This window comes from Theobroma cacao, chromosome 9, assembly GCF_053813885.1.
Source record: "Theobroma cacao isolate CCN51 chromosome 9, ASM5381388v1, whole genome shotgun sequence".
Taxonomy (NCBI): domain Eukaryota; kingdom Viridiplantae; phylum Streptophyta; class Magnoliopsida; order Malvales; family Malvaceae; genus Theobroma; species Theobroma cacao.
Window position 1 is genome coordinate 21,820,467 of NC_142647.1, and position 13,373 is coordinate 21,833,839.

Consider the following 13,373-nt stretch of genomic DNA (forward strand, 5'->3'; position numbering starts at 1 on the left):
CGTGAAGCGAAAGCCATCTATTGACAAGAAAAGTTCATTTATGGTCACTCATTCCTTTGAAAACGTTATTATTGGTTTTAAATGGATTTATAATCTGATTATGGATTTTAAGTTCAATTTTCTTACAATTTTGTTTAAAACAGAATATAATTGAATGTTTACCTCGAGAAACGTGAAGCGAAAGCCATCTATTGACAATAAAAGTTCATTTATGGTCACTCATTCCTTTGAAAATGTTATTATTGGTTTTAAATGGATTTATAATCTCATTATTGATTTTAAGTTCAATTTTCTTACAATTTTGTTTAAAACAGAATATAATTGAATGTTTACCTCGAGAAACGTGAAGCGAAAGCCATCTATTGACAAGAAAAGTTCATTTATGGTCACTTATTCCTTTGAAAACGTTATTATTGGTTTTAAATGGATTTATAATCTCATTATTGATTTTAAGTTCAATTTTCTTACAATTTTGTTTAAAACAGAATATAATTGAATGTTTAGCTCGAGAAACGTGAAGCGAAAGCCATCCATTGACAGCAAAAGTCTATTTATAGTCACTCATGCCATCGGAAGCCTTATTACCCGCTTTAAATAGTTTTATAGTCTCATTATTGATTTTAAGTTGAATATTCTTACATTTTTGGTTAAAACAGATTATAATTGAATGGTAGCCTGAGGAAACCTGAAACGAAAGCCGTCTATTGACAACAAAAGTTCATTTATAGTCACTCATTCCCTTCAAAGCGTTATTATTGGTTTTAAATGGATTTATAATTTCATTATTGATTTTAAGTTCCGTTTTCTTACAATTTTGTTTAAAACAGAATATAATTGAATGTTTACCTCGAGAAACGTGAAGCGAAAGACATCTATTGACAATAAAAGTTCATTTATGGTCACTCATTCCTTTGAAAACGTTATTATTGGTTTTAAATGGATTTATAATCTCATTATTGATTTTAAGTTCAATTTTCTTACAATTTTGTTTAAAACAGAATATAATTGAATGTTTACCTCGAGAAACGTGAAGCGAAAGCCATCTATTGAGAAGAAAAGTTCATTTATGATCACTCATTCCTTTGAAAGCGTTATTATTGGTTTTAAATGGATTTATAATCTGATTATGGATTTTAAGTTCAATTTTCTTATAATTTTGGTTAAAACAGAATATAATTGAATGCTTACCTCGAGAAACGTGAAGCGAAAGCCATCTATTGACAAGAAAAGTTCATTTATGGTCACTCATTCCTTTGAAAACGTTATTATTGGTTTTAAATGGATTTATAATCTCATTATTGATTTTAAGTTCAATTTTCTTACAATTTTGTTTACAACAGAATATAATTGAATGTTTGCCTCGAGAAACGTGACGCGAAAGCCATCCATTGACAACAAAAGTCTATTTATAGTCACTCATGCCTTCGGAAGCCTTATTACTCGCTTTAAATAGTTTTATAGTCTCATTATTGATTTTAAGTTGAATATTCTTACATTTTTGGTTAAAACAGATTATAATTGAATGGTAGCCTCAGGAAACCTGAAACGAAAGCCATCTATTGACAAGAAAAGTTCATTTATAGTCACTCATTCCTTTGAAAGCGTTATTATTGGTTTTAAATGGATTTATAATCTCATTATTGATTTTAAGTTCAATTTTCTTACAATTTTGTTTAAAACAGAATATAATTGAATGTTTACCTCGAGAAACGTGAAGCGAAAGCCATCTATTGACAAGAAAAGTTCATTTATGGTCACTCATTACTTTTAAAATGTTATTATTGGTTTTAAATGGATTTATAATCTCATTATTGATTTTAAGTTCAATTTTCTTACAATTTTGTTTAAAACAGAATATAATTGAATGTTTACCTCGAGAAACGTGAAGCGAAAGCCATCTATTGACAAGAAAAGTTCATTTATGATCACTCATTCCTTTGAAAGCGTTATTATTGGTTTTAAATGGATTTCTAATCTGATTATGGATTTTAAGTTCAATTTTCTTATAATTTTGGTTAAAACAGAATATAATTGAATGCTTACCTCGAGAAACGTGAAGCGAAAGCCATCTATTGACAAGAAAAGTTCATTTATGGTCACTCATTCCTTTGAAAACGTTATTATTGGTTTTAAATGGATTTATAATCTCATTATTGATTTTAAGTTCAATTTTCTTACAATTTTGTTTAAAACAGAATATAATTGAATGTATACCTCGAGAAACGTGCAGCGAAAACCATCCATTGACAACAAAAGTCTATTTATAGTCACTCATGCCTTCGGAAGCCTTATTACCCGCTTTAAATAGTTTTATAGTCTCATTATTGATTTTAAGTTGAATATTCTTACATTTTTGGTTAAAACAGATTATAATTGAATGGTTGCCTCAGGAAACCTGAAACGAAAGCCATCAATTGACAAGAAAAGTTCATTTATAGTCACTCATTTCCTTCAAAGCGTTATTATTGGTTTTAAATGGATTTATAATTTCATTATTGATTTTAAGTTCCATTTTCTTACAATTTTGTTTAAAACAGAATATAATTGAATGTTTACCTCGAGAAACGTGAAGCGAAAGCCATCTATTGACAATAAAAGTTCATTTATGGTCACTCATTCCTTTGAAAACGTTATTATTGGTTTTAAATGGATTTATAATTTCATTATTGATTTTAAGTTCAATTTTCTTACAATTTTGTTTAAAACAGAATATAATTGAATGTTTACCTCGAGAAACGTGAAGCGAAAGCCATCTATTGACAATAAAAGTTCATTTATGGTCACTCATTCCTTTGAAAACATTATTATTGGTTTTAAATGGATTTATAATCTCATTATTGATTTTAAGTTCAATTTTCTTACAATTTTGTTTAAAACAGAATATAATTGAATGTTTACCTCGAGAAACGTGAAGCGAAAGCCATCCATTGACAACAAAAGTCTATTTATAGTCACTCATGCCTTCGGAAGCCTTATTACCCGCTTTAAATAGTTTTATAGTCTCATTATTGATTTTAAGTTGAATATTCTTACATTTTTGGTTAAAACAGATTATAATTGAATGGTAGCCTCAAGAAACCTGAAACGAAAGCCATCTATTGACAAGAAAAGTTCATTTATAGTCACTCATTCCCTTCAAAGCGTTATTGTTGGTTTTAAATGGATTTATAATTTCATTATTGATTTTAAGTTCAATTTTCTTACAATTTTGTTTAAAACAGAATATAATTGAATGTTTACCTCGAGAAACGTGAAGCGAAAGCCATATATTGACAATAAAAGTTCATTTATGGTCACTCATTCCTTTGAAAACGTTATTATTGGTTTTAAATGGATTTATAATCTCATTATTGATTTTAAGTTCAATTTTCTTACAATTTTGTTTAAAACAGAATATAATTGAATGTTTACCTCGAGAAACGTGAAGCGAAAGCCATCTATTGACAATAAAAGTTCATTTATGGTCACTCATTCCTTTGAAAACGTTATTATTGGTTTTAAATGGATTTATAATTTCATTATTGATTTTAAGTTCAATTTTCTTACAATTTTGTTTAAAACAGAATATAATTGAATGTTTACCTCGAGAAACGTGAAGCGAAAGCCATCTATTGACAATAAAAGTTCATTTATGGTCACTCATTCCTTTGAAAACATTATTATTGGTTTTAAATGGATTTATAATCTCATTATTGATTTTAAGTTCAATTTTCTTACAATTTTGTTTAAAACAGAATATAATTGAATGTTTACCTCGAGAAACGTGAAGCGAAAGCCATCTATTGACAAGAAAAGTTCATTTATGATCACTCATTCCTTTGAAAGCGTTATTATTGGTTTTAAATGGATTTATAATCTGATTATGAATTTTAAGTTCAACTTTCTTATAATTTTGGTTAAAACAGAATATAATTGAATGCTTACCTCGAGAAACGTGAAGCGAAAGCCATCTATTGACAAGAAAAGTTCATTTATGGTCACTCATTCCTTTGAAAACGTTATTATTGGTTTTAAATGGATTTATAATCTCATTATTGATTTTAAGTTCAATTTTCTTACAATTTTTTTTAAAACAGAATATAATTGAATGTTTACCTCGAGAAACGTGAAGCGAAAGCCATCCATTGACAACAAAAGTCTATTTATAGTCACTCATGCCTTCGGAAGCCTTATTACCCGCTTTAAATAGTTTTCTAGTCTCATTATTGATTTTAATTGAATATTCTTACATTTTTGGTTAAAACAGATTATAATTGAATGGTAGCCTCCGGAAACCTGATACGAAAGCCATCTATTGACAAGAAAAGTTCATTTATAGTCACTCATTCCTTTGAAAGCGTTATTATTGGTTTTAAATGGATTTATAATCTGATTATGGATTTTAAGTTCAATTTTCTTACAATTTTGTTTAAAACAGAATATAATTGAATGTTTACCTCAAGAAACGTGAAGCGAAAGCCATCTATTGACAAGAAAAGTTCATTTATGGTCACTCATTCCTTTGAAAACGTTATTATTGGTTTTAAATGGATTTATAATCTGATTATGGATTTTAAGCTCAATTTTCTTATAATTTTGTTTAAAACAGAATATAATTGATTGTTTACCTCGAGAAACGTGAAGCGAAAGCCATCTATTGACAATAAAAGTTCATTTATGGTCACTCATTCCTTTGAAAACGTTGTTATTGGTTTTAAATGGATTTATAATCTCATTATTGATTTTAAGTTCAATTTTCTTACAATTTTGTTTAAAACAGAATATAATTGAATGTTTACCTCGAGAAACGTGAAGCGAAAGCCATCTATTGACAAGAAAAGTTCATTTATGGTCACTTATTCCTTTGAAAACGTTATTATTGGTTTTAAATGGATTTATAATCTCATTATTGATTTTAAGTTCAATTTTCTTACAATTTTGTTTAAAACAGAATATAATTGAATGTTTACCTCGAGAAACGTGAAGCGAAAGCCATCTATTGACAAGAAAAGTTCATTTATGGTCACTTATTCCTTTGAAAACGTTATTATTGGTTTTAAATGGATTTATAATCTCATTATTGATTTTAAGTTCAATTTTCTTACAATTTTGTTTAAAACAGAATATAATTGAATGTTTACTTCGAGAAACGTGAAGCGAAAGCCATATATTGACAATAAAAGTTCATTTATGGTCACTCATTCCTTTGAAAACGTTATTATTGGTTTTAAATGGATTTATAATCTCATTATTGATTTTAAGTTCAATTTTCTTACAATTTTGTTTAAAACAGAATATAATTGAATGTTTACCTCGAGAAACGTGAAGCGAAAGCCATCTATTGACAAGAAAAGTTCATTTATGGTCACTTATTCCTTTGAAAACGTTATTATTGGTTTTAAATGGATTTATAATCTCATTATTGATTTTAAGTTCAATTTTCTTACAATTTTGTTTAAAACAGAATATAATTGAATGTTTAGCTCGAGAAACGTGAAGCGAAAGCCATCCATTGACAGCAAAAGTCTATTTATAGTCACTCATGCCATCGGAAGCCTTATTACCCACTTTAAATAGTTTTATAGTCTCATTATTGATTTTAAGTTGAATATTCTTACATTTTTGGTTAAAACAGATTATAATTAAATGGTTGCCTCAGGAAACCTGAAACGAAAGCCATCAATTGACAAGAAAAGTTCATTTATAGTCACTCATTTCCTTCAAAGCGTTATTATTGGTTTTAAATGGATTTATAATTTCATTATTGATTTTAAGTTCCATTTTCTTACAATTTTGTTTAAAACAGAATATAATTGAATGTTTACCTCGAGAAACGTGAAGCGAAAGCCATCTATTGACAATAAAAGTTCATTTATGGTCACTCATTCCTTTGAAAACGTTATTATTGGTTTTAAATGGATTTATAATTTCATTATTGATTTTAAGTTCAATTTTCTTACAATTTTGTTTAAAACAGAATATAATTGAATGTTTACCTCGAGAAACGTGAAGCGAAAGCCATCTATTGACAATAAAAGTTCATTTATGGTCACTCATTCCTTTGAAAACATTATTATTGGTTTTAAATGGATTTATAATCTCATTATTGATTTTAAGTTCAATTTTCTTACAATTTTGTTTAAAACAGAATATAATTGAATGTTTACCTCGAGAAACGTGAAGCGAAAGCCATCCATTGACAACAAAAGTCTATTTATAGTCACTCATGCCTTCGGAAGCCTTATTACCCGCTTTAAATAGTTTTATAGTCTCATTATTGATTTTAAGTTGAATATTCTTACATTTTTGGTTAAAACAGATTATAATTGAATGGTAGCCTCAAGAAACCTGAAACGAAAGCCATCTATTGACAAGAAAAGTTCATTTATAGTCACTCATTCCCTTCAAAGCGTTATTGTTGGTTTTAAATGGATTTATAATTTCATTATTGATTTTAAGTTCAATTTTCTTACAATTTTGTTTAAAACAGAATATAATTGAATGTTTACCTCGAGAAACGTGAAGCGAAAGCCATATATTGACAATAAAAGTTCATTTATGGTCACTCATTCCTTTGAAAACGTTATTATTGGTTTTAAATGGATTTATAATCTCATTATTGATTTTAAGTTCAATTTTCTTACAATTTTGTTTAAAACAGAATATAATTGAATGTTTACCTCGAGAAACGTGAAGCGAAAGCCATCTATTGACAATAAAAGTTCATTTATGGTCACTCATTCTTTTGAAAACGTTATTATTGGTTTTAAATGGATTTATAATTTCATTATTGATTTTAAGTTCAATTTTCTTACAATTTTGTTTAAAACAGAATATAATTGAATGTTTACCTCGAGAAACGTGAAGCGAAAGCCATCTATTGACAATAAAAGTTCATTTATGGTCACTCATTCCTTTGAAAACATTATTATTGGTTTTAAATGGATTTATAATCTCATTATTGATTTTAAGTTCAATTTTCTTACAATTTTGTTTAAAACAGAATATAATTGAATGTTTACCTCGAGAAACGTGAAGCGAAAGCCATCCATTGACAGCAAAAGTCTATTTATAGTCACTCATGCCATCGGAAGCCTTATTACCCGCTTTAAATAGTTTTATAGTGTCATTATTGATTTTAATTGAATATTCTTACATTTTTGGTTAAAACAGATTATAATTGAATGGTAGCCTCAGGAAACCTGATACGAAAGCCATCTATTGACAAGAAAAGTTCATTTATAGACACTCATTCCTTTGAAAGCGTTATTATTGGTTTTAAATGGATTTATAATCTGATTATGGATTTTAAGTTCAATTTTCTTACAATTTTGTTTAAAACAGAATATAATTGAATGTTTACCTCAAGAAACGTGAAGCGAAAGCCATCTATTGACAAGAAAAGTTCATTTATGGTCACTCATTCCTTTGAAAACGTTATTATTGGTTTTAAATGGATTTATAATCTGATTATGGATTTTAAGTTCAATTTTCTTATAATTTTGTTTAAAACAGAATATAATTGAATGTTTACCTCGAGAAACGTGAAGCGAAAGCCATCTATTGACAATAAAAGTTCATTTATGGTCACTCATTCCTTTGAAAACGTTGTTACTGGTTTTAAATGGATTTATAATCTCATTATTGATTTTAAGTTCAATTTTCTTACAATTTTGTTTAAAACAGAATATAATTGAATGTTTACCTCGAGAAACGTGAAGCGAAAGCCATCTATTGACAAGAAAAGTTCATTTATGGTCACTTATTCCTTTGAAAACGTTATTATTGGTTTTAAATGGATTTATATTCTCATTATTGATTTTAAGTTCAATTTTCTTACAATTTTGTTTAAAACAGAATATAATTGAATGTTTAGCTCGAGAAACGTGAAGCGAAAGCCATCCATTGACAGCAAAAGTCTATTTATAGTCACTCATGCCATCGGAAGCCCTATTACCCGCTTTAAATAGTTTTATAGTCTCATTATTGATTTTAATTGAATATTCTTACATTTTTGGTTAAAACCGATTATAATTGAATGGTAGCCTCAGGAAACCTGATACGAAAGCCATCTATTGACAAGAAAAGTTCATTTATAGTCACTCATTCCTTTGAAAGCGTTATTATTGGTTTTAAATGGATTTATAATCTGATTATGGATTTTAAGTTCAATTTTCTTACAATTTTGTTTAAAACAGAATATAATTGAATGTTTACCTCGAGAAACGTAAAGCGAAAGCCATTTATTGACAAGAAAAGTTCATTTATGGTCACTCATTCCTTTGAAAACGTTATTATTGGTTTTAAATGGATTTATAATCTGATTATGGATTTTAAGTTCAATTTTCTTACAATTTTGTTTAAAACAGCATATAATTGAATGTTTACCTCGAGAAACGTGAAGCGAAAGCCATCTATTGACAAGAAAAGTTCATTTATGGTCACTTATTCCTTTGAAAACGTTATTATTGGTTTTAAATGGATTTATTATCTCATTATTGATTTTAAGTTCAATTTTCTTACAATTTTGTTTAAAACATAATATAATTGAATGTTTAGCTCGAGAAACGTGAAGCGAAAGCCATCCATTGACAGCAAAAGTCTATTTATAGTCACTCATGCCATCGGAAGCCTTATTACCCGCTTTAAATAGTTTTATAGTCTCATTATTGATTTTAAGTTCAATATTCTTACATTTTTGGTTAAAACAGATTATAATTGAATGGTTGCCTCAGGAAACCTGAAACGAAAGCCATCTATTGACAAGAAAAGTTCATTTATAGTCACTCATTTCCTTCAAAGCGTTATTATTGGTTTTAAATGGATTTATAATTTCATTATTGATTTTAAGTTCCATTTTCTTACAATTTTGTTTAAAACAGAAAATAATTGAATGTTTACCTCGAGAAACGTGAAGCGAAAGCCGTCTATTGACAATAAAAATTCATTTATGGTCACTCATTCCTTTGAAAACGTTATTATTGGTTTTAAATGGATTTATAATTTCATTATTGATTTTAAGTTCAATTTTCTTACAATTTTGTTTAAAACAGAATATAATTGAATGGTTACCTCGAGAAACGTGAAGCGAAAGCCATCTATTGACAATAAAAGTTCATTTATGGTCACTCATTCCTTTGAAAACATTATTATTGGTTTTAAATGGATTTATAATCTCATTATTGATTTTAAGTTCAATTTTCTTACAATTTTGTTTAAAACAGAATATAATTGAATGTTTACCTCGAGAAACGTGAAGCGAAAGCCATCTATTGACAAGAAAAGTTCATTTATGATCACTCATTCCTTTAAAAGCGTTATTATTGGTTTTAAATGGATTTATAATCTGATTATGGATTTTAAGTTCAACTTTCTTATAATTTTGGTTAAAACAGAATATAATTGAATGCTTACCTCGAGAAACGTGAAGCGAAAGCCATCTATTGACAAGAAAAGTTCATTTATGGTCACTCATTCCTTTGAAAACGTTATTATTGGTTTTAAATGGATTTATAATCTCATTATTGATTTTAAGTTCAATTTTCTTACAATTTTTTTTAAAACAGAATATAATTGAATGTTTACCTCGAGAAACGTGAAGCGAAAGCCATCCATTGACAACAAAAGTCTATTTATAGTCACTCATGCCTTCGGAAGCCTTATTACCCGCTTTAAATAGTTTTATAGTCTCATTATTGATTTTAATTGAATATTCTTACATTTTTGGTTAAAACAGATTATAATTGAATGGTAGCCTCAGGAAACCTGATACGAAAGCCATCTATTGACAAGAAAAGTTCATTTATAGTCACTCATTCCTTTGAAAGCGTTATTATTGGTTTTAAATGGATTTATAATCTGATTATGGATTTTAAGTTCAATTTTCTTACAATTTTGTTTAAAACAGAATATAATTGAATGTTTACCTCAAGAAACGTGAAGCGAAAGCCATCTATTGACAAGAAAAGTTCATTTATGGTCACTCATTCCTTTGAAAACGTTATTATTGGTTTTAAATGGATTTATAATCTGATTATGGATTTTAAGTTCAATTTTCTTACAATTTTTTTTAAAACAGAATATAATTGAATGTTTACCTCGAGAAACGTGAAGCGAAAGCCATCTATTGACAATTAAAGTTCATTTATGGTCACTCATTCCTTTGAAAACGTTATTATTGGTTTTAAATGGATTTATAATCTCATTATTGATTTTAAGTTCAATTTTCTTACAATTTTTTTTAAAACATAATATAATTGAATGTTTACCTCGAGAAACGTGAAGCGAAAGCCATCTATTGACAAGAAAAGTTCATTTATGGTCACTTATTCCTTTGAAAACGTTATTATTGGTTTTAAATGGATTTATAATCTCATTATTGATTTTAAGTTCAATTTTCTTACAATTTTGTTTAAAACAGAATATAATTGAATGTTTAGCTCGAGAAACGTGAAGCGAAAGCCATCCATTGACAGCAAAAGTCTATTTATAGTCACTCATGCCATCGGAAGCCTTATTACCCACTTTAAATAGTTTTATAGTCTCATTATTGATTTTAAGTTGAATATTCTTACATTTTTGGTTAAAACAGATTATAATTGAATGGTAGCCTGAGGAAACCTGAAACGAAAGCCATCTATTGACAACAAAAGTTCATTTATAGTCACTCATTCCCTTCAAAGCGTTATTATTGGTTTTAAATGAATTTATAATTTCATTATTGATTTTAAGTTCCATTTTCTTACAATTTTGTTTAAAACAGAATATAATTGAATGTTTACCTAGAGAAACGTGAAGCGAAAGACATCTATTGACAATAAAAGTTCATTTATGGTCACTCATTCCTTTGAAAACGTTATTATTGGTTTTAAATGGATTTATAATCTCATTATTGATTTTAAGTTCAATTTTCTTACAATTTTGTTTAAAACAGAATATAATTGAATGTTTACCTCGAGAAACGTGAAGCGAAAGCCATCTATTGACAAGAAAAGTTCATTTATGATCACTCATTCCTTTGAAAGCGTTATTATTGGTTTTAAATGGATTTATAATCTGATTATGGATTTTAAGTTCAATTTTCTTATAATTTTGGTTAAAACAGAATATAATTGAATGCTTACCTCGAGAAACGTGAAGCGAAAGCCATCTATTGACAAGAAAAGTTCATTTATGATCACTCATTCCTTTGAAAACGTTATTATTGGTTTTGAATGGATTTATAATCTCATTATTGATTTTAAGTTCAATTTTCTTACAATTTTGTTTAAAACAGAATATAATTGAATGTTTACCTTGAGAAACGTGAAGCGAAAGCCATCCATTGACAACAAAAGTCTATTTATAGTCACTCATGCCTTCGGAAGCCTTATTACCCCGCTTTAAATAGGTTTATAGTCTCATTATTGATTTTAAGTTGAATATTCTTACATTTTTGGTTAAAACAGATTATAATTGAATGGTAGCCTCAGGAAACCTGAAACGAAAGCCATCTATTGACAAGAAAAGTTCATTTATAGTCACTCATTCCCTTCAAAGCGTTATTATTGGTTTTAAATGGATTTATAATTTCATTATTGATTTTAAGTTCAATTTTCTTACAATTTTGTTTAAAACAGAATATAATTGAATGTTTACCTCGAGAAACGTGAAGCGAAAGCCATTTATTGACAATAAAAGTTCATTTATGGTCACTCACTCCTTTGAAAACGTTATTATTGGTTTTAAATGGATTTATAATCTCATTATTGATTTTAAGTTCAATTTTCTTACAATTTTGTTTAAAACAGAATATAATTGAATGTTTACCTCGAGAAACGTGAAGCGAAAGCCATCTATTGACAATAAAAGTTCATTTATGGTCACTCATTCCTTTGAAAACGTTATTATTGGTTTTAAATGGATTTATAATTTCATTATTGATTTTAAGTTCAATTTTCTTACAATTTTGTTTAAAACAGAATATAATTGAATGTTTACCTCGAGAAACGTGAAGCGAAAGCCATCTATTGACAATAAAAGTTCATTTATGGTCACTCATTCCTTTGAAAACATTATTATTGGTTTTAAATGGATTTATAATCTCATTATTGATTTTAAGTTCAATTTTCTTACAATTTTGTTTAAAACAGAATATAATTGAATGTTTACCTCGAGAAACGTGAAGCGAAAGCCATCTATTGACAAGAAAAGTTCATTTATGGTCACTCATTCCTTTGAAAACGTTATTATTGGTTTTAAATGGATTTGTAATCTCATTATTGATTTTAAGTTCAATTTTCTTACAATTTTGTTTAAAACAGAATATAATTGAATGTTTACCTCGAGAAACGTGAAGCGAAAGCCATCTATTGACAATAAAAGTTCATTTATGGTCACTCATTCCTTTGAAAACGTTATTATTGGTTTTAAATGGATTTATAATCTCATTATTGATTTTAAATTCAATTTTCTTACAATTTTGTTTAAAACAGAATATAATTGAATGTTTGCCTCGAGAAACGTGACGCGAAAGCCATCCATTGACAACAAAAGTCTATTTATAGTCACTCATGCCTTCGGAAGTCTTATTACCCGCTTTAAATAGTTTTATAGTCTCATTATTGATTTTAAGTTGAATATTCTTACTTTTTTTCTTGAAACAGATTATAATTGAATGGTAGCCTCAGGAAACGTGAAACGAAAGCCATCTATTGACAAGAAAAGTGCATTTATAGTCACTCATTCCTTTGAAAGCGTTATTATTGGTTTTAAATGGATTTATCATCTCATTATTGATTTTAAGTTCAATTTTCTTACAATTTTGTTTAAAACAGAATATAATTGAATGTTTACCTCAAGAAACGTGAAGCGAAAGCCATCTATTGACAAGAAAAGTTCATTTATGGTCACTCATTCCTTTGAAAACGTTATTATTGGTTTTAAATGGATTTATAATCTGATTATGGATTTTAAGTTCAATTTTCTTACAATTTTGTTTAAAACAGAATATAATTGAATGTTTACCTCGAGAAACGTGAAGCGAAAGCCATCTATTGACAATAAAAGTTCATTTATGGTCACTCATTCCTTTGAAAACGTTATTATTGGTTTTAAATGGATTTATAATCTCATTATTGATTTTAAGTTCAATTTTCTTACAATTTTGTTTAAAACAGAATATAATTGAATGTTTACCTCGAGAAACGTGAAGCGAAAGCCATCTATTGACAAGAAAAGTTCATTTATGGTCACTTATTCCTTTGAAAACGTTATTATTGGTTTTAAATGGATTTATAATCTCATTATTGATTTTAAGTTCAATTTTCTTACAATTTTGTTTAAAACAGAATATAATTGAATGTTTAGCTCGAGAAACGTGAAGCGAAAGCCATCCATTGACAGCAAAAGTCTAT